Here is a 22828-nt window from a genome sequence, read left to right on the forward strand (position 1 = left end):
TCCGCAAGATAGTTTACAGGGAGGGGCAAGGAAGGTATGTTTTTCTAGGGGGGGGGGGCAAACAAAGCACATTTTCCCAAAAAATAGTGTTGTTCCCTAAAAAAACATTGCTTAAATTTGAATTTATGGTGTTCATGCAATAATTAACACATATTATTGTGGATAAAATGAAACTATATGAGTGAAATACATAATTTTTGGTTGACTTCCATTTTCCAGGAGGGGCCACGGCTCCCCCTTGTCCCCCTTCCGGACACCCATGTGCAAGGGACTTTAAGTGAAATCTTCTAATATTCACCCACATCTTTGCGTTTAGCCTAAAAATGAAGAAAGGCGAAGTAAAAGAAGAAAAATACACATTATTAAATAAATAGAATAATAGATTTCTATGGAGCTCTCTTTTCCCTGGGGGGACCTGTGGGCATCTTCCCAAGGGGAGAGAGGGATAGAGGATTCGCTTTTTTTGCCAATTTCGGCTAATCGTGACCATGAGGATCAGGAAACGTACTTTTTGGGCCCGTCCCGAACGTCGCACGAGTTAAACGAGTTATGGTAACTGGCTGTCCCATAAGTGCTTCCGTGCGTTTCGTGCAAGAACGAGATTCATCAAACGCACGGGCCAGGAGGCTGGTTTGTTCGGTGAGAATCGTCTGCTGCTTCCAGACAACGCGATATGAAGCAACATGCACAAGATGAGTATGCCTTAACCGTTCTTAGAATGTGATTAAAATGAGTAACAGTGTCCACAGTAGAGTTTATTTTTGCCATAAAGACATTTCTTCCGCTGACGCCATGTGGAAACTTTCTCTAAACAAAACGCTGCGCTTGCGTTTTCGCCTAGAGTGTCCCATAAGTCTGTAAAATAACTGGTTTCACCAGATTCACGAGCCAAGTTATTCTCGTTGAATGCGTTCGTTTCGTTAAGACTTTCGGAACGCATCCTTTAAAAGTAACTCAGATACTGGAAATTTTCTTGTAAATAAATTACTCAAAATCAATGACCATTATTTGCAAATAAATACATGAAGACTTATTTTATTTATCCAGCAGATAATAATGAAAATCTTCATAAAGTATCGTAAAGTAACGTTTCTTCTGTTGCAAAAAGTAGCTGTTACAGTTGTGGATATTTGCTTTTAAAAGGAGCTACTTGCAGTTAGAATTCCTCAGAAAAAAGTAGCTTGTAACTGCGTCATAAGCATAGACATAGCTGTGAGAGCCTCCCCGATGGGGTCCCGGGGTGGAGGCACATTCGGATCCCACTTTAAACTGTAGGACCTACAGTAGGTCAAGTCCCGATTAGCCTATATGTGCATAAAGAGGACTTAAAATCTCGATTCAAACATACCTGTGGGAGCAAGGAGGCACTCGACACGATTAATAAAGAGTATTTTTTATGATTTTTTAAACGTAACAGTTATTTAGCAACGCTATTTTTATGTAATGGAAATATTTCAGATTCCGCCTCCTTCCGCCTCAAAGTCACTTATCTTCAAAAGAAGCTTCGTTCAAAATGATTACATAAACAAGCGAGAATAATGGCTAGGGGTCGTCATGATTCGTTGGTTTGCCACACGAGTATTGTAATTAATTCACTGCTGTATCAATCACAATGCCGTTTATTATTATTGAAGCCAAAGTAAAGATCTGTCACATCTGTCATTTCAGGAAATTGGCTTCTCATCTACATCTTAAACGAATAGCACTTACCAAAATATATTTTTTTTTTCAAAATTGTCAGAAATGCTGAAGAATCGTAAATTAACGAATTCTAACCGGAAATATTTTTACTTCCGTTTTTAAATTACCAGGAATTGAGATTAATTAAATCACGTAGAAGCAATTACAAGGGTTGATCAAATGAAAAGCTACGAAACGTCGTAACAACGGAATCGTTTATATAATACCGATGCCGCGATGGGAGAACGTAGCGTGATATGTAGGGGTGCGATTGGAGTCGCCACGCGGCATCGGAGCATGCAGGGGAACGCGCATGCGCAGGAGAGAGCAGAGGCTCCGATACAGAGCGCCGTCCAAGTGACGCGGCAGTGCGTGTTCGGACAGGATGGCGTTAACATTGGCAAATTCGACTGTTGAGGAGCAGCGAGGCGTTATCCGTTTTCTGACAGCGGAAGGTGTTAAACCGGCCGATATTCACCGCCGGATGGTGAACTTTTACGGGGAAGACGAACGACCGGGGCTGCTCACGGAGGGTGTGGTTCTGCTCCATGATAACGCACGTCCACGTCTCCAGGGTCACACAGGCGGAACTGGCCAGGTTCAAGTGGGAGCAGCTAGACCATCCGCCCTACAGTCCGGACTTATCCCCCTGTGACTTCCATGTGTTTGGTCCCCTGAAAAAGCATCTCAAAGGAAAGCGCTTCACCTCGGACGATGAACTCAAGGACGCTGTGAAGGACTGGGTCGCGTCATGGCCAAAGGAATTCTGGGAAAAAGGAATCATTCGGCTCGTTCATCAATGGGATCAATGTGCTCAGGCCTATGGAGGATACTTTGAATAAAGTATTCATTTACACCGACTGTGTCGTTTTGTACCTTTTCATTTGATCAACCCTTGTACATTATTTTCCATTCATATGCGCACTTGCTAGCTCTCGTCTTCTTCAGTTTCGTTCACAGTACCAGTACCGTCGATTTCTTTCATGAAAACGTTGAAATATTGCAGTATGTCCCTTTCCAAATTAATCCAGTATTCTAGCAAAGAAAAAAACTAACGGATGCTGCTTGCACAAGGGGGGAATTATAAGGCCACAGATGAACAAGCTGCAGAAAGAAGAGCTACTTTGCAGCACACAACTGACAATGGCAAAGAATTCTCGTCCTAATCTCATCTTCTTGCTTCTGGGAAATCCACCCCTTCCGAGGTATGCATATCCTGTGTGCATATTGCTTTGGAATTGATGACTACCAAACGAAAGAGAAATTTAGTTCAACAACTTTCTCTTTTCCTCTTCATCTAATGTTTGCAAGAATTGATGTAACAAAGGGTCGACATTCTTATCGCAGCAGAAAACAGTAGTTTATCGATAGTTCCGGTTCACTTTAAGTCCTAAATCACCAATAATTTCGACACTTAGCCTATATAGTAGGGCTACTATACGTCCTGGTTTTCCCGGACATGTCCTCTTTTCGGACCCTGAAATTTGCATCCGGGCGGGTTTTTACTTTCTGTTAAAATGTCCGGGTTTTTACTTTTATCCAATCATCATAGGTCAGAGATCACGAAGTTACAACTTTTTGAATCATTAAACATCTGATGTTGGCAGTACTGGACGATGCGCTAACCGTTAGTCGTTTGTTGTTACAGTTTCAAGTTCCGGTCGATGTGATTTCCGCGTCATTCGTTTGTTCGTGTTTCGAAGTGGAAGTTAGAGTTTGCGAACACGGTGTAAGCTACTAATATGCCTAAAAGAAAGCGCAAGTTTACTAATGAGTTACAAGAAAAGTATTCATGTTTTAGACGTGGTAGAGACTATTTTGAAGGCGAGTGTATGGTTTGTAAACCCGGTACATATGTGTCTGGCAAACAAAGGAGGGCTAGACTTGCAAGCACGCGTGGAGTGCCAAAAGCACAAAAGAGCCGTCAGAGGTGAAGCTTCATCTAAATACAAAACTGACTCAGTTTTTCACGAAACCTGGCAGTGAACATGAAGATAAAATAAAGTAATTTTATTTAAAGGTGATAAATTGTGTGATTTATGTAATGTTTTCGTGTTTGTGAATAAATTGATGGTGTGTGTGGCTTTCGAAGAAAATGTCCTCTTTTTAGCATTTCAAAATATGATAGCCCTACTATATAGTAACTTAAGTGTCATGAAGTAACCATAAAAGTAACTAAAAATAACTGTTGAAACGTTACTTCTATTGGAAAAAGTAACTTAGTTACAATTACTTAATTTTAAAGTAAAGTTACAGTTACATTTCTTCAAAAAAGTAACTGTTACTTGTAACTAGTTACTTCCAAACACTGTTACATAGTTTTAATAACTATTTTTGTTTAAACATTATTATTATCTTGAGACACTTGGTTTGGACCGCCCTGAAACATACGTGGCTGGATATACATAATCTCTCTATATATAAAAATGGATGTATGTGTGTATATGTATGTGTTTGTTTGTTCAGCAATAACTCTCGAACGCCTGGAGCGATTTCAGTCAAACGTGGTTCACATATCACTTGTAATCTCGAAAGAAATACTGTGGGGGTAAGACACCCCCCGGCACATCTAGGGCTGGGAGTGGGATGGGGACATAAAATAGCATTCTGTTGCGTGGCATTTTCGAGTCATATCCTGCAAGTTATGCTTCCTGCAACACAGCACGGCGAAGTTGGTTGCCTACACAGAAGGTGCGATATTACTATCCTCGAGCAACTTCAACACATATCACTTACAATCTGGGAATACATACTGTGGGGTAAGACACCCCTGGCACCCCTAGGGGTGGGGGTGGGAAGGGGGTGACATGTAAAAATAATCGAAAACGACCGATATTAGTGTGGAATCCATAGTTTTCGGGGTCACTAAGATGAATAGTGACACTCCCATGCCGGTCAACTCCAAGTTCATTTTACACTAGTTACCATCAGTGATGTGCCGTATACTATAAGTTTACGTCTACATGCGTTGTCTACACGTAATCTACGCGTAGATTACATTCGTTTGTAGTTTACATAGACTACGTAGACAACCTAAAGCACATTTGAATTAATTTTCAAGGCTTTGATGAAAGGAAAGTGACATTTTCAACTATATTGGTTCCTAACGAACTGAAAAGAATCCTATTTGCAACAAAATTTCTCTTCTCTTCTATCATCAACTATGGAAGAAGATAAGTAGTATGAAAAAAAATAATAGATGACAGTCGTGAGGCAAAATTAGTTTTTTCCCATAAAACACTAGAATATATCCTATGTTAGATTTTCTTCCTATGTGAGAAATTGTTGGAATTTGGAAGGGAGCGTATGAAAAGCTCTCCTCACACATCAGCAACTGATAGCCAGTATAATTTTGTTTTACTTCCACGGCGCCCTTTGCTATGTTATCACTAGAGCCCGGAAGTTTGGCAAAATGCCTCTTTTTATCTACTGCATATCTTGATAATTTTTTTCCCGGATATACGTTTCTTATGTTGTTTCGAATGTTTTAGAAGCCTTTTCATTTTCCCTATTTTGCCTATTTGGGACCTCAGTACCTATTTTTAATTATAATGCCTTTTTCAATGAAATTTGACATTTTTTTTAAAAAAAAATGTGTATATAAATTATTTTTCTCCCAAAAAACGTTGTTGGCATTTGCTTTTCTTCCGTTTATTATGTAAATAATTTTCGCCTTATTTAAGTAATATTGAACTCACGCATGTTTCAACATTGCTGAAGGAGAAAAGTGTGAGAAAAAAGTATTTCATGCTGAGTTAGGATATTGATTTTGGTTAACATTTCCTTGTGCAAGATTGATTGCTGAAGTGGACAGGTTGATTTCGAACACAAAGAAGATATTCCTGAAATCTCCCTCTCGAACCCGAAAATTTCAGGAAGTTGCGCCTGAGCTTAGTTTACCTCCGCAACCAGTCTTGACGAGATGGAGAACCTGGATATCAGCAGCTATATATTATGATAACAACCTTCAAAAAATCAGTGAGGTGATCGATGCTCTTCCAGAAAATGAAGCGGCTTCAATTCGTGAAGTGAAAAAACTCCTGTGGTATTCAAGTTTATTTTTGCACATTATGGTGCATTGCCAGAGACAATTACAATTATAGCATCCATGAAAATCTACGAGGAATCTATGCAGCAGATGATGGAAGTGCCAGGAGAAAAGGGGTGAGCTGTTGCGGAAAAGTTCAAACGGGTAGTGAGTGCAATTGAGGACTTGAAACAATTGAAAACAATTTGTGATATTCTTAAAGGTGAAAATGCTGTTACCGAAATGAGTCCAGCTACATTAGCTTGTTTTATGTATGCTCCAATAACTTCTGTCGAAGTAGAAATATCATTTTCTATTATGAAAAAACATTCTCTCTGACAGACGACTAAAAATTAATGTTGAGAACTTTAATAAAACACCTTGTAGTTATGTGCAATCAAGACGGAGAAAATTGAAATGCTCTTCCCAATGTAAATTTTAATATTTTGCAATCAAGACGGAGAAAATTGAAATGCTCTTCCCAATGTAAATTTTAATATTTTGCCAGAAATTATAGATAAAAGCGACTTCCAAATGTGCCTTTTTTCGGTTTATTTTGCCTTTTTTTCATTTTTAGTGCCTATTTTCCACATTATAAATGCCTTTTTGCCTGCCTATTTTAACGAAAATAAATGCCTGAACTTCCGGGCTCTAGTTATCACCTTTCGCCATATTGTTTACATAGATTACGTCATCTACGTGTATAAAATTGTCTACGTGTAGAGTGTAGACTATCGTTGTTTACGCGTAGACGCACGTCACTGGTTACAATCCATTATTTTCCTGTCTAATAGAAGATTGGAATAAATAAATACCCGGGCAATGAGCTAGTGATTTATAAAAGAATTGCTTGCCAACTAATTTTGCGAATATACAGCGAATAATGTAACGACAAATTCTCCAGCCTGGTTGGTTGAAATTAATCAGTACAATCAATAGCAACCTACCAAGCTTATCAATCGTCACAGAAGATCACGGAGTCCAATAATCTTTGGCAAATGGAGCCCTTGCACGTTTTTGTTCTTTCACTGACGTGGAATTACGTTGGATATAAGAAACACGTTCTATCTACGAACATTGTTTCGTTCCGGTTGACAGGACGTTATCTAGCTTGCTGAGTTTTCTCTCGATTGTGGCGACAACACTACGTTGATTGCGCGCACTGATAAAATTCTGTGGTTCTTTTTTGTGCCTTATCAATTAAAGTAGGTATAAATTACTTATTTATTCATAAAATAATTCATGTGCTTGCTTTCTGTTTTGATGTAATCTAAATTCAAGGCAATTCACAAATTATATAAATTAAATATTTTGATTAATTGGTAACTATCTACTTATTTATAAATAGCTCATATATTTTGTTGATCGTAATTTCAAGTATAATTCACTGGTGGCAACTGTAAATCCGTGCAGACTGCTTTCATATATTAAGGATAATTTCAGTTTTCGAGGGTTTGTAGCGTCGAAACGAGGCGAAAATTTATGCGGTGGCATACTGTTCATGCCATATAATCCCGAAATTTTGCCAAGTCACACCAGTCTACAATGCAGATTGTACAGGAAAATGTAGTTATTTTTTAAAAAACACATTTTGGAATGCTGAGTTCGAAAGATAACTTTTGCTTGTTTTCATGTTAAGCGGAGGAATGGAAACTGAAAATAGTCCCTCAACATTTCTGATACCCTATATGTAGGTACCTTATTGTTCGCGATCGCGATAATACCGAAAATGTTAATCGTTTCCTGAAATTGCGTGTAAATGGTGATATGCTAAACACACCTTCCCTCAAGAAGTGATATAACCCAAAATTTACCTTGATTTTTAAGGTTTCTCTATAATTTTACATTTTGCACACACTCTGTGAAGAACACCGCCAAAAATGGTAAATTTTCTGGTATGCGAGTTTAATTTGTTCGATAACATTTTGGCAACATTGACGGCGCCGGAGTGGGCGGGGGGGAGGATAGTGGGCGGATGTCCCTCCCAACTAACATGAAGAATATTAAATAAATAATTGCACCTTCAGTCAAATATACATTTTTGTATGGTACTGAGAGGTATATTAAATAAAACCAATGCCCAGAAAACATTTGTGCCTCTATTCACTTTCTCCTCTCGACTTCTGTGACGGAGTGGTTAGCACAGCGCGCTACGACGGCAGGGGTCTAGAGTTCGAATCTCGGCCTGGGCATGGGTGTTCCTTACGAGTGTCCCTTTATCAATTCTATCATATAATGTTACATCCTCATCTTAGGCAAAAGTAGCAGAAAAGCGAAGTAAAATAAACAAAACCAATCAATCACTTTCTTCTGGCGCCATCACTGCCTGCAAAAGTAGAATTTTATGAATACAATAGTCAGAATTGACATACACAGAGCCAGATACATTGCAATTGGTACGTCAATAATGTCCCCCCTAACAATTTTCCAACACAAAGAAGAGGTAAAGGTAAAGTGCTCCCCTGTGCTTAGCACCACGCTATGAAGGCGTGTGGGGGTAGTAGTGTGTTTGGTACTATTATAAACCCGAGAAAGTATGAGCCCCCCTCAGGCAGATTTGGCTACACTTAAAACTAGCTCAAGATGTGCATATGAGCTTATTGCTCAAGTGTGGTACTCTGTCTAACAAAAATTTTTTTGTAAAAATGCCCACTGGAATTTCCCGTGAAAGTATGACCCCCCTCAGATTGATTTGCCTACACTTACAAAAGCTGAATCTGTGAGATTGTTGTCCATAAGCTTGTTAAAAATATGCCCCTCTTGATATTGTTTTGGCTACACTTAAAACTAAGCCAAAGAGCCACCCACATACACCCACACCCACCCACACATATTTACTTCCGGTCCACTTCCGGCCTATTTCTGGTCACTTCCGGCCTATTTCCGGCCATTTCTGGTCACTTCCGGCCTATTTCCGGCCCATTTCTGGTCACTTCCGGTCACTTCCTGTTTACTTCCGGTCCACTTGTGGCCTATTTCTGGTTTATTTCTATTGCATAATGTTTTGCAACAAATTATTACCCAATATTATGCAATAAATTATTAGGCATGTGTTGTTTTCTGATTGGTTGGTTATGACATAATGTGATGATGTGTTATATTCTGATTGGGTTATTGTTTCAGATGTTTTCAATGCGGTCCGTGCTTAGGCTATATAAAGAGATTTTGCATTACATATCAGCCAGTATTGTGAGAGTTGTTGAAGAGTAAGGGTGTGTTGTTGCAGTGCTCCTCATATTTTTCTAAACACAAAAATATTGCAAATTTATATAAATTGAATTACAAATCTATTTGATTTAATATACAGAATTTTTTATTATTCATATCAAACATATTTGTAATATATTGAACAAAGGGTTTATATCTGCCCCAGTTTGTTATACATGACACATGGTATTAGGTCATTGCCTTTCTAGGACATGCCTGTGTAGACATGTATTTCTGGTGGCTTAGTGCTTCTGTACTTATTCTACCTTTGTGCATGTAGGCTATCAGCTTTATACAACCTGTGATAGGTTTATTAAGTATAGAGTTTTGATTTGAACCCCAAGAAATTTTATATAAATACCAAAGCCAAAAATATTAACACATACACACACACACACACACTAAGTATACAAAGCACACTGCTGAACCCAACTGATATTTTTTATTAAGCATAGAATTTTGATTTGAATCCCAAGAAATTTTATATAATAAACCAACAACAAAAATGCCAAATCAAAAATATTGTAATCAATGCAATAAGAATATATCCAGCCCCAATTGGGCTAAGCACCAAAGGAATTGTAATCCAGACAAATGCAGAACTCCCACAAAAATATGCCCAAAATGCCATAGAAAATATAGCATGGAATACTTCACTTATAAACATATGGGTACTTGTTCTGCACAGTCATCAATATTGCCCCCACAACCATCTACATCTGGTCTGAAAAGGAAGCTTGAAACACCTGTTAATGCTAGAGCAGCAAAGCAGCCACGCTATGAACCCATCCATAGCAGTTTTAACGGCCAACTTAGGGATTACCGGTTTGTATCAGAGCAAAAATGTGATATTAAGAATTTTTTGAACAGTATAAATCCTGATGTGCAGGCAATTCTAAATGCACAAAATGGCTCTTATAAGCTGTCACTCAAATTGTTTACACAATATAAGAAACCAAATGGCACAAAATTTACACAGCCCCACATAACAGAAACTGTACCTGTATATTCAAATGCAAATTTAGACAAAATAATAAGCAGTTTGATAGAGCAATTGAATATTAAACACTCTGAATTTGCAGCAAAAGAATCAGGATGGAGCCTATGTGGATCTCCACACAAGTTATATATTAATATTTCTGAATTCAGCCCTTTACAAGGATCTACATATGTGTCTTTACCTGACAATATCAAAAACAAAAAAGCTGTGGTTAACATAAAAAATAATGATGAGAAATGCTTTCTGTGGTGTATTTTAGCTGCTTTGTTTCCAGTTTTAGATCATTCAGAGAGAATAAATTATTATATACAGCATGAACATGATTTTGATGAAGCAATGGAGGGCTTAGAATATCCAATGTCAGTTCAGAATATTGATAAATTTGAAAAAAAAAAGGCCAGGGATATCAATGGTAAACAATTAATGTATTTATTTGTTCTACTGGCCGTGGCAATTGCTTGATAGATCCTCTCAGAATCAGTACACTTGATGATGATTCTGCTGTTCCGATTGATCTGCTCTTAATTGAAAAGGATGGCACATATCATTACACTTTGATACAAAATCTTGAAGCTTTAGTCAGAAAACAACTAGACAAATCTAAGACAATATTCAAGTTGTGTAGAAGATGTTTAACTGTATTTGATGGTAGAAAAATGGTGAATGGTGTTTGTAAAGAGAATGCAGAAATTGCTAAAAACAAGTTAATTGAACATTTAAAATACTGTGGCAACCATAAACCTGTTCATATGCTTATGCCTAATCCAAGTGAAAATGCCAAATTCAAAAAATTTGAAGCCTTGTTGGAACACCCAGCATACATAGTCTGTGATTTTGAATCAAATCTCAAACCTCTTGCATTCTGCAGCCCAGATCCTGATGAATCTTCAATTACATCATACCAGTTACATGAGCCTTCTAGTTTTTATTATGTTGTTGTACAGGATGGTGTTGTTAGTGAAGAATATTTATACATGGGATCAGATGCCATCAAAAAATTTGCACATAGAATAGAAAATCAGTGCCATGACATAGCATCTAATGTCTTATTAAAATCAAAACCCATGATGCCTTTAACACAGGATCAGATTGAAGATTTCAATAATGCAGAAAAATGCCCGGTATGTGATTCTGAATTTTCAGATACAAATATCAAGGTGCATCACCATTCTCATACAGATGGTAAATTCAAAATGGCCCTGTGTAATAGCTGTAATATTAAGATCCAGAGACCAAAATTTGTCCCCATATTTTGCCATGTTGCATCCAATTATGATTTTCATCATCTGATCAGGTACGAGGGGTTTGACAAGCAGAATTTAAATATTTTAGCAGAAAATAATGAGAAATATATTGCTATTAGCAAGATAATTAAAGTTAATGGTGTTCCCATTCACTTAAGATTTCTTGATTCCTACAGAATTCTGTCCGCTAGCCTGGCTACACTGGCCAGTCAATTATCTGATGATCAATTCAAAATCACATGTGCTTTGTTTCCAAATCAGGACCTGAAATTAATTAGGCGGAAGGGTGTATATCCATATGATTATGTTACAGATTTTTCTAAATTTGATGAGTGTGCTCTGCCACCACAACAAGAGTTCTACAGCAAACTCAGAGGATCTGGAATCACTGATGAAGATTATCAACATGCCCAGTTGATGTGGAACAATTTAAAATGCCAGACATTTGGTGATTATCACAAGGCATATTTAAAACTTGATGTGACTCTCTTAGCTGATATACTTCAGGCATTTAGAAAATCTTCCATGGAAAATTATAAGCTGGATCCAATGTATTTTTACAGTGCACCAGGCCTTGCATGGTCTGCAATGTTTTTAAACACTAAAATGCAATTGGATCTGATCCAAGATCAAGATATGTATCTGTTTATGTAGCAATGTATAAGAGGAGGCATGGTGCAATGTTCTCAGAGATATGCCAGAGCAAATAACAAGTATATTCTCAATTATGATCCAGCACTGCCATCAAATTATATACTGTATGTAGATGCCAACAGCCTGTATGGTTATGCCATGATGGATAAGCTGCCATATGCAGGGCTTGAGTGGGTTGAAGATTTCAATATTGAAGATCTTCAGGATTTTGATGACAGTGACTATGGCCTGTTCTTAGAGGTTGATCTGACAATTCCTGATGATTTACACAACACATTTTCTGATCTGCCCCCAATTCCTGAGGTTAAGTGCTCACCTGGCTCTAAACAGAAGAAGCTAATGATGACTCTAGAGCCAAAACAGGATTATGTCATATATTACAAGAACCTCCAGTTCCTAATGAATCATGGTGTTCAAGTGACCAAAGTTGGCAAAGTTTTGAGGTTCAGGCACTCAAGATGGTTGAAGCCATATATTGATACAAACACCGAGCTTCGAACATCTGCAATGAGCCAATTTGATAAGACCTTGTTTAAATTGATGGTAAATTCAGTGTATGGCAAAACCATAGAAAATGTCAGAAAACATACTGATGTTAAATTAATTACTGACCCCAGCCGGAGCAAAAAATTGATTGCAAAGCCTAATTTCAACTACAGAAGAATTTATGATGAACATATGGCACTCTTCAACATGAAAAAAAAACAAAGATTAAGTTTGATAAGCCTATTTATGTAGGGGCTGTGATATTAGAATTGGCCAAATTACACATGCTGGATCTCTATTATGATGTGTTGAAGCCTTTTTATGGTGATTGTGTAAAACTGATGGACACAGATAGTTTCATTCTTGATATTAAGACAGAAGATGTTTATCAAGATATAACACAGCCTGAATTGTTTAAATATTTTGATACCAGTGAACATTCAAAAATTCAGCCCCACAACAAAAAGGTGCCTGGTAAGTTAAAAGATGAGACACTTGGTGATGTTATTGTGGCATTTGCTGGGTTAAGGGCCAAGATGTATAGTTTTGAAACATGTAGTGGTGTTGTTGCCAAAAAGGTCAAGGGCATTGGCAGAGTAACTGTGGACAAAGAGCTTGAATTTAAAGATTACAAAAATTGTCTCAAATCACAGAGTTTAATAATAACATCAGAATCCAGAATTCAGAGTGTGGATCACTTGTTGACTACAAATGTTGTAAGAAAAGTGGCTCTGGACCCACATGATGATAAGAGATGTATTTTGTCATGTGGCATACATACTCTACCATGGGGTCATTGTGATTTGAAAAGTGGCAAACAATGCTCAATTACAGAGCATGATTTGAAATAAATAAACATGCCTATGAACTTATTTAGGTTCAAAAAACAGGCTATTATGGACCTGCCAACACCAGCACCCTCTTCTGATATACAATCTATGATATCTAAACTAAGTGGTTTGTTAATTATTCATCTGAACAGCATACTTACAGATGTTGATGATGAAACAGGTAAAACATTGTACATATTTAACAATAATTTAAATCATTACCAATTACCTGTATGTGGTCAATTACAATTTATTACAACCCCCGAGGGTAATGTCAAGATTTCAATAGGGAGAAATATTTATAGAATTAAGCACTCAAACATGATTTCTGGCACTGTATATACTGTTTCTGCTGGTGACTGCTTATATATTGAGGTCCCGGGATTCTATGACAAGCTTATACCTTTTTTTATAGAATTAAGAATTAGAAATTCAATAATAAATAACCACTAAATCAAAATGCCTAATGATATATTTGGCCATACAAGGCATGAAGATCACAGTGATGAGATTCTGATGCTTGATGTCAGAGTCAAAAAATTAAGAAGTGATTTACAAGCTTTACAAACCACACTCAATGCCAGTCTTCAACTAGAAATTACAAATTTACAATCACAATGCATGGACCCTCTTCTTAAAATTGACTCAGAACTCAAATTGTTGCTTCAAAAATATACTGATTTGGCCACATTGGATAATTTTCAAAGTTTAGAGGAGGCTGTAGCAGCTCTTCAAGCCAAATTTAAGACTCAGGCCACCAACTCTGAGCAATTGAAACAACAATTAGAAGAACAGATAAATAATGTCCAGACACAGCTCCAAACAATTGTCAAAAGCATAAAATCACAAGAAGATTTTGATCTAGTGATTTCCACTCTAAAGGAACAGATTCAATCACTACAGATACCTAATCTGGGCCCTCTAAACAATGCCATAGCCGAGGTTAAAGAAAAAATTGAGACACTTGAAAATTTTATGAACAACTTACCATCTTCTGATGCTTTGAGTGCTATAACTCGGAGTGTTGCCAACATCAAGCTGCAACTTGAGACATATGAAGATTTTGGAAAAATTCAGAGTACCATAACCCATCTTGAAGGTAGCATAGCAGCAGTGCAAAGTGATCTGACAAATGTACAAGAATCTCTAGAATCCCGCTTGCCTGGTATTGTAGATACCCTTGCCAGTGTCCAGCAACAGATCACAAAACTTGAAAACCTCAACACTGAATCTGAGCTATCTCATTTTCATCACTTGATCGATGATATCCAAACAAAGCATGAAATTTTACAACAATCAACACCCACTCAGGCAGACATAACCCTGCTTCAAGATGCTATGCGTGGTGTGGTTGATGCTTCTGAATTAAATGATGTGAAATTGGTACTTGAATCTTTGCAAAATACTGTATCAAATCTGCCTACATCACAGGAACTTAAAATATTAAGAGAGCTGTGAATCGCATATTGAAATCAGAAGATATCAAGAATATCCAGACAGAGATCAAACAACTTACTCAGACAGTGGCCACTCTACCAACTAATCAACATATTAATGAACTGCATGCCCTGTTTGAGGATATCAGAAGATAAGTCCATGATCTTACTGCTCAAAATTCAAAATTTGCAGTTGTTGAAAATTTACAGCAAATTGTAGCTAATATCAAGCAACAGCTAGGGACCATGGAATCCAATCAAGCAAATGCTTTGTCTGTTTTTGCCACCCAGCTTCAAGAGATTGTGCAACAATACAAAAAACTTGTTGTGGACATAAAGATCAAGCCAGGCCATGATGATGTTGTTAGGACTATCAATGAGCACCTTGAATCTGTAACAAGTAGATTGCTTACAGCAGAAAAAGAAATAAGTGGCCCAATCGAGAATCCTAAGCATACAGTAATTCTTGAATTGTACAGTATCCCCAACAAAGAATATGATTCACCGTTTACACCAGGTGGCAAAATATATATGCTGTCCCCTGCACAATTTTATTACCAATTTTTTGTTGGGGGCACACTTAGACCAATCAAGATCAAATATTGGCTTCAACCACAGGCACACCACTACCCTACCTTATCAATAACAAATGCTGATAACAAAGCAAAAATCACCAGTGTAGAGTTAGAGGATTTTACAGATCCCAATACATTAGAGACATCTTATGCTGAAGATGATGGCTCTCTGGAATTTAATATACAAATAGGAGACAAACTGTATTTAGAAAATCCTGTAGTATCAGCTGCTGAACACCCCATAGTTGCAATATTCTTGTTTACATACTATGTCTAGAAAAATTATTGTTGATGAATTACACAGACAAGCCAGACATAATTATAAGAGACTGCCAGTGGTTACAAAAGGCGTAGATGATTTATGGCAGTGTGACTTGGTTGAGATGGCAAGTGGACAGCTGAAAAACTTAGACAAGATCAACAAGGGCTACAAGTATCTACTCACTGTCATAGATAAATTTTCAAAATTTGCCTGGGCTGTGCCACTCAAATCCAAGACTGGAAAATGTGTTACAGAAGCCTTCAGGACAATCATCAATCAGAGTGGAAGATCACCGCGCTATTTGCAAACAGATAATGGCAAAGAATTCTATAATTCTGTGTTCCAACAATTTATTAAAAGCCAGTCAATACAACATTACTCGAGTTACAGTGATCTCAAGGCCTCTATTGTAGAGAGATTCAACAAAACCCTAAAAAATCATATGTATTAACAATTTACACTTCAAGGTAATTATAAATGGCTCAGTATCCTACCAGAACTTTTAGATAGATATAACAACTCGGTCCATTCCACAATCAACATGAAACCCTCTGAGGTAACTTCATCTGATGAGCAAAAATTGATCAGTACTGTTTATTATCCTAGATACCAGCCAACAACAAGAAAAGCCAAATACAAGGTTGGTGATCAGGTAAGAATCAGCAAATATAAGCACTTATTCAAAAGAGGCTTTACCAGAAACTGGAGCACTGAATTATTTGCAGTGGTTCAAATTAAACCTGGGACCCGATACACATATATAATAAAAGATCACCGAGGAGAAATTCTCAAAGGCAGGTTTTATGAAGAAGAACTCAGCAAAACTAAGCAGCCTGACACATATCTCATAGAAAAAATCATCCACAGAAAAGGCAACAAGATACTTGTCAAATGGCTAGGTCTCCCAGAACACAGCTGGATCGAGGCAGACAAAGTGATACTATGAACACCTGGGATGTTATAAAGAGGCTGCCAGAGCCTGAACAGCAGAATAAGAGAAATGGAATGCTGCTGCCTGATAATATTAGATGTCTTATTGTTGGGCCATCGGCTTGTGGTAAAACTACACTAGTGATTGATAATTTTTTATTGGCACCCAACTGGTTAGACTGGGAAAACAGGCACTTGTATGTCTTCTCTAAGAGCTTGGAACAATTAAAATATCAGCAGCTGATGAAGCTATATGATGGACTGGATATAGCCACTTTTGAATCAGATGTTAAGCCACTCCATGACTGTCTCGATAATTCTGTTGTTGTTTTTGATGACATTATACTGGATAATCAAAACAAGGTTAGAAATTTCTTTACACAGGGCCGGCACAAAAACATTGATTGCTTCTACCTGGCACAGACTTTTTCTAAAATTCCAAAGGAGCTGATCCGAGACAACAGCAATTTTATGTGTGTGTTTCATCAAGATCATACCAACCTCAAACACATACATGATGAATATGTAGGTGGGGACTTGAGCTACAATGATTTTTCTAAGTTTTGCAGTAGGTGCTGGAATCAAGACAGTTATGGGTTTGTCACAATTGATATGACAAGGAAACCCAATAGTGGGAAATACAGAAATAAAATCAACAATTTTCTAGACATTGAAACATATATAAAAAACCATGAAAAGGCCAATTATTGATGATCTTAAATTAAGAGATTATCTTGTAAAAAGATTTAAGGGATGGAAATCAGAGAACCGAGGAATCTATGAACAACACAAGCAAACAGAACAACCTATTATTGATGCTATTAGTGAATTTGGTAAAAATATCTAAACTGTTACAGAGCAAAATCAAAATTTGATCACAGAGCTTGTACCTGTAGCTGCTAGGAACATATTAGATTATCCAATCACCCCACTTTCTAGTATTCATACACCTAGTCCTGTTGCTCCTCGAAGAATTGAAGCTACTCAGGATCCTATTGAATTGGGTCTTCTTGCTCAAAAACATTTAAGCACACCTAAGGACAACAAAGATGAGGTCTTTGGCTTATATGCTGACACAGAGCGTGATGGTAGTATCATACATAGAATTGGCAATTTCAGAGTAACATTTATGGGAGATGATATAATTGTATATTCAGAATCTCATCTTGGAGAAAGAGGTGGTTTTGTTAAGTATCCCGGCACACCTGGATTGTGGGAACTGATGACTAGGAAGAGACCTGGCAGCTATACAGATCAAGATTATGAATATTACAAAGAAATATTAATAAAATCAGATGCTCTATACCAGAACAATGATCCCACACAAAAAAGAGTCAAGTCTAGCAGTGGAGCAAAATACAACAACTTAATCAAGCCCATATGGTCACAGATCAAGACAGGTAGTGGGATCAAACAATACAACACCCTGCCTAAAGAATTTGTGTGGGTTGATGATGTCAGGAAACTTGTAGATAGGTTGCTGGTGATAGCTGGGGAAGAAAATGCTGGCAACCACAATTTTTACAATGAAAAGGTTGGAATTATGGACATGATAAGCACCAAATTGTCTAATTTTATAGTGAATGACACTAAGGGGATTGGATATCTTATAAAAAATATTAACACTCTACCACCTAAATTTTGGAATATCTCTGAGGGTCGGGGGCTGGTTAATGACATCATAAACAAGCTGCCATTTGAATTACACATTCCAGGCTATCAGTATTGTGGTCCCGGTACAAAACTAGATCATAGATTAAACAGAGGTGATTCTGGTGTTAATCCCCTAGATGCTGCTTGCAGAGACCATGACATAGCATACAACACACATTCTGATCTTGATAGTCGACATGTTGCAGACAAAAAATTAGAAGAGGCTGCATTTGGTAGATTTGTAAGCAAAGATGCTTCTTTAAGTGAAAGAATAGCAGCATTGGGGACCACCATAGCTATGAACACCAAACAAAAACTGGGGTGGGGGTTGTGAATATGTATATAATAAACCTAGGATGAAGGCCAAGGGTGTTATGTATCAGATACCTTATGCAGGTCTTAAATCTCTTAAAACTATTGATAGTCTTTTAACCAAAAAGCAGCGCAAGAAAAAAAATTCTTGTCTTGCCAAGGGCCATGGTATGAAATTATTACTTAGTACCCCCAATTAAAAAAAATTACAGCTATCCAGGAAAAAATCACATGTGGGTGGCTTCATATTTACTATCCCAGCCATCTTAACAGCACTTGGGGCTGTTGGGAGCTTGGCTGGGGGATCAGCTGCTATAGCAAAACAGTAATAGATGCCAAGAAGAATAAGGCAGAATTAGATGAAATAAAGCGCCATAATCTGGCCATTGAGAAACAAGGCAAAGGTGTTAAGAGAGCCATGAATAAGTTTAAAAAACAAGAGCCGCTTATACAAACCAAGATATTGAAGCTTTAATCAAGCCACTGGGCATCAAAAATTTTAGAGGTGTGTACATGTCTGATTCTTTACCAGAACAACCACTCAACAAAGAGTGTGGCATAGTTAATTTGGATAAGTACAAAAATCAGGGCACTCACTGGATCTGTTATCTTAAATATTTAAAAGATGAGGCATTTGTGTTTGATTCATTTGGAGGTGTTCCACCTGAAAATTTAGTAAAATATCTAAAATCAACTAATCTTTATTACAATAATGCCCGTGTTCAAAATTTCAAAGATGTTAATTGTGGACATCTGTGTTTATCTGTTCTTAGATATCTGTCTCAAATAAATAAAACATCAATTGAAGATTTTCAAAAGGCCCTGTGGTATCTGAAGCATCATGGGAGTATTCCATCTCACCAGCCAAAATTCAATATTGAAACTTAGATTACATGATGATATAGTGTATCCCAAAACAATAGCTCTCAGAGCATTTTATGGCATGTACTTGATCCCTAATATTACACACCACAACAACACAATTGCAGTTGGGGATCAAAAAATTGTCATCACTCCAGGGCAGTATAATCTGTCTACTTTAAATGCTCAGTTACCCAGAGGTATAGTGTTAACTCAAAATTCTGTCACTCACAGAGTAGAGATTGTATCTGCTACAGAAACAGTGGATCTGGATACTATAGGAGAGCTGTTGGGCTTTGAGAACAACACAAAACTTGAACCAGGCATCAAACACACTGCTATTAATATACCTAAATTCTTAGCCATAGAGACTCTAAATATTCACTGTAATGTGGCCGAGGGTATGATCACCAAATCAAATGGCATAGGCACTCACAAACAAACTGGCATCATTGCAACATTCAAGCCTAACTCTGAATTTATGGAGCCAATCATCTACACTCCATCCCCAACATTATATTTTCCTGTGTGCCATAATAGAATAGATTACATTGAGTTGATGGTCACTAATGAAAAAGAAGAATTAGTTGATTTTGCTGGAGCCACAACAACTGCTATCATAGAGATTAATATTTAAATAAAAATACATACAAAAAAAATGGAAAATATTGAGAGTTATGAGCTACAATCATTCCCCCCAAACAGGAGGACCTTTGCAAATTTAAATCAACCCAACACAGAGATTGAGGTTTATCTTGATGTAGGAGATGGCTTTATACACCCCCACAGAGGAGATCTATACATCAAATTTGATGTTGTAAAGCTCGATGGTACAGATTATCCGGCTAACTCAAATATAAGATTGGTAGACAATTTTGTGCCACATCTGTTCTCTGAAATTGAGATCAGAAAACATGGTGTTGTTATAAACAGAGTAGATTACCCCGGTATTACCTCTACAGCTTTGGCCACACTAAAATTATCCAAAACCAAGGCTTCTTACTACAAAATAGGTGGATTTGAGGCTTGTGATAAAATAATATCTAAGAGTCACACAGTGCTGTTCCCTATGCGCCTGTTACCTGGATTCTTCTCAGATTACAAAGATATTATGTGGAAGGGTGGTTTAAGAATTACATTTAGAAGAGCTGCCAATGATAATAATGCTTTGATGAGGTACAGTACATTAAATTCTACTGGGGAAGCTCTGCCTAATACCCTACCTGATGAAGGCAAGTGCCTTATTCAGATTATGGAGCTAAGAATTCCAGTTGTTGAATATGAAGCCAGTTATGCTCTTAAATACAAAGCAGATATTCTAAAAAATCCACAGGTGCCTTTACAATTTTATACATATCAATGTGTGCAGAAGCCTGCCACTGGTAGCTATTATGAGTTTGATGCTACAAATTCATTCTCCAGTATACAATATGACATGCCAGATTTTGTGGTGGTACTGTTTCAAACTGGAAGAAACAATAATCAGGAAAAAAATTCAAGTAAATTTGATAACTGCAACATCAAGAACATATATCTTAAAAATGGCAGAAATGAGGTGTTTCCTAGAGAAAATTATAATTTAAACATGTCCAAGGATGATTTTCTTAAATTATATGAAGCATTTACAGCATACAAAAGGGTCACTACTGGCAATACTGACATGTATTACACACCAGATGAATTTAAAACACAGAGACCCATGTTTGTCACCAATACCTCAAAAAGGAAACAAGTTGTGGTTAATGACAGGACAAACATTAAAATTATCTGTGAATTCCACGATACACTCCCTGATGACACTATATGTAGTGTTATTCTTATAGGTGAAAAATCATATATTTATGATGTAAGAAATGAGAGAGACACAGAGCAATTCTAGAAGGCCTCTGCATATTAATTCTCTGAACTTAAACCGGAAGTGGACCGGAAGTGACCAGAAATGACCGGAAGTGGACCGGAAGTAAATATGTGTGGGTGTAGGTGGGTGTGGGTGTATGTGGGTGGCTCTTATGAGCATTTTTGGCTTAGTTTTAGGTGTAGCCAAAAAAAATATCAAGAGGGGCATATTTTTAACAAGCTTATGGACAACAATCTCACAGATGTAGCTTTTGTAAGTGTAGGCAAATCAATCTGAGGGGGGTCATAATTCCAGAGGGCATTTTTACAAAAATCTTGGGTTAGACAGAGTACCACACTTGAGCAATAAGCTCATATGCACATCTTGAGCTAGTTTTAAGTGTAGCCAAATCTGCCTGAGGGGGGCTCATACTTTCTCGGGTTTATAATAGTACCAAACACACTGGGGGTAACGCCCCACACTTTCTTGACCCGGTCGTGAGTGGGGGTGATGTGATCAGCATCTCGCCCCTGACCGCCTTTACCCCCCAGGGTTTCCCCCAGGTACCCATGTCATTCGACACTGGGTGGCCGGCGGGGCCGCTTCAAACGTTAGAAAAGTTCCCGGATTTGAACCGGCCGGGGATCGAACCCGGGACCTTTAGCATGGTAGTCAGACGCGACTGAGCCACCGCGGCCACACACCCCTCCCGAAAAAAATCCTCGCTACGCCCCTAGACCGAGACTGCTGTGCGAAATCGAGAACAAGACATCTGTTTACAACTCGACACGAGACGGAAACTATGGCCGTGTCCGAAGTGTAAGACCACACTTCAAACGTGCATCCTCCGAGTATGGTCTTGCAGTGCGGTCTTCAAGTCGTGGACTGGAAGTGAAAGTCTTCCGAATTGCACTTCGACTGCAGCGCCAAAAAAACGATCAGTGAGGACACGTTGTTTTTCCTCGCGTTTTTAACACTTGTTTTTCACCATAGATATCACATAGCATTTTCAAATGTTCTTATACATACATTTCCACACATTAGAAGCACTTTAACATACAACTTGCTGACCCATAACGTATATTTAACCCGTGTTTCTGGCTTTCTACCTCCGCAATTTTAAACAAATGAACAACGAGTGTGGATATCACGTGACCGAGTCACCAACCATCTGTGCTGCGTACTTGTGTGCTTCTGTTCTTGGCGCTTTCGAACTGTACCAGGTGACGTCACTTCCGTCAAGACCATACTTCAAGTACCTACTTTGCACCTTTCGGACAGAGCCTTAATCAGATCTAGGGGTTTAGCTAAAGGGGTAACTGAGGGTTTGAGACAGCGGAAATGTTCTTGACATTTTCCCCTGCTACAGTGCCGGATCTACAAGCCGCAAAACCCCGTAGTGCGGAGACAAGTAAGCCTTTAAAGATGTCCTCAGCCATTGACATAGTAGAGGGTTCGTATATGCGTATGCAATAAAGAAACTTAATTACTCAGGGGTACAGGAACGAATACAATATATACAGGTAAAAGAAAAGTTAAATTCCCTGTGCACATAGCACCGTACCATGAAGGCACATTTAGAGAATGTGGGGGTTAAGGCCCCACATATTTTCGATGTCGGTCATCTTGAAGGTGATGTGATCAGCACCACGTTGCGGCCGCCTTAACCCCTTACGATACCATTTGATTTAATGCTGGGTGGGCCCTAGAGCCGCTTAATGAGGGGACAAAGTCGGAAAATCCGACCTTAGATTACCCACCTCAGATTTCCCGCGTGACAGTCAGACTAGAATTAAATCAGGCTACAATTTCACGAGAAATGCAGGGATGAAGG

The 22828-nt window shown here is 38.0% G+C and overlaps 1 protein-coding gene across 1 annotated transcript in view; it reads left to right on the forward strand.

Moving 5' to 3' along the window:
- The first annotated feature begins 6786 nt into the window (after window positions 1–6786).
- Window positions 6787–22828, forward strand: part of LOC145981256 (uncharacterized) — a 32623-nt gene continuing 16581 nt past the window's right edge. Inside the window, exon 1 of the mRNA XM_083114410.1 lies at window positions 6787–6912. The gene's annotated coding sequence lies outside the window, so the exon portion shown is untranslated. The remainder of the gene's footprint in view (window positions 6913–22828) is intronic.

The sequence above is a fragment of the Lepisma saccharinum genome, chromosome 29 (assembly GCF_977018435.1).
Source record: "Lepisma saccharinum chromosome 29, izLepSacc3.1, whole genome shotgun sequence".
Taxonomy (NCBI): Eukaryota; Metazoa; Arthropoda; class Insecta; order Zygentoma; family Lepismatidae; genus Lepisma; species Lepisma saccharinum.